This window comes from Hylobates moloch, unplaced genomic scaffold (assembly GCF_009828535.3).
Source record: "Hylobates moloch isolate HMO894 unplaced genomic scaffold, HMol_V3 SCAFFOLD_6, whole genome shotgun sequence".
Lineage (NCBI taxonomy): Eukaryota > Metazoa > Chordata > Mammalia > Primates > Hylobatidae > Hylobates > Hylobates moloch.
The window spans coordinates 33163507-33164597 of record NW_026652281.1 but is presented as its reverse complement, the minus strand read 5'-3'; the positions used below and the strand labels follow the sequence as shown (position 1 = coordinate 33164597).

General features: G+C 33.9%; 1 pseudogene; it reads left to right on the top strand.

The window, feature by feature from the left end:
- Nucleotides 1–395: 395 nt before the first annotated feature.
- Nucleotides 396–692, top strand: LOC116470352 (COX assembly mitochondrial protein homolog; annotated as a pseudogene).
- Nucleotides 693–1091: the final 399 nt, after the last annotated feature.

Here is a 1091-nt window from a genome sequence, read left to right as displayed (position 1 = left end):
TGGTGTGTATATACATATATTTAAATTTATTTTAAATTTAATCTCTCCTTCTCAGCCCCACAGAGACTGGTATTAAATTAGCATATGTAAAATGCCAAAGAAGCGTATAGTAGTGATTACTATAAATGCTAAACAAAATATGATTTTAACAACTGTTTGCTGAGGTCCTACTGTGTGTATAACACTGTGCTACAGAGATGACTCTAACAAGAGTTCCTGGCCTCAAAGACGTGACATATTCCAGTTTGGGAGTTAAGACTTGTGAATAAGTAAGCACTATACATAAAACACTTCTAAAATAGTAAAGGCCTTTTAGGAAGATTGACGGGTTTGTGTGACCCAGGTGGCAACACAGCACCCTCTCTGCCCACCAAGATGGTGTTCAACCCCAGCAGCATCTAAGACATGTCGAAAAAGATGTTCTGATGCCTAACATAATGAGAAAAATGGCCAGAGAGGGGTATTCTGAACAAGTTCAAGATTTTACCAAGTGTTGCAAGAACTCTGGAATCCTTACGGTGGTAAAATACTGGAAATAAAATTCTTCATTGAAAGACTGTCTTAACTGCTTACTATAATGATCCAGTCTTTTACAAAGAATACAAAATGGAATACCTGAAGGAATGTAAGAACTCAGAGAAATTGGAATTTCTACCAAGTTAAAGCTACAGAAGCTTCCCATAAGCATGTAGGCAAATATTTGAATGTCACTCAGAACTCTAATACTCATGGAAGTCATTTCTAGTATAAATCACCTGAAATAATAAACTCAAGATAAGAATGTGTGTTTGCTTTATCCTAATTATGGAAATATTAATTGTATCTGAAATCAAGATCTTTTATTAAAAAGAGATTGAAGGATTTCACAGACTTTGAAGTGGACGTATCTGAAAAAAAAAAAAAAAAAAAAACAACACTAAACGCATTAACAAAAAGAGGTGAATTTTCTTTAACAACATTTAACATCTTAAATGTTTGAGATTATGTCATTTTTCCAGAACAAATGAAACCTGGATGACAACTTTCTATAACTGTATTTAGATATTTATCAATTCCATCTGTTCGTTCTTTCTTGATCCTGCCTCAGGAGG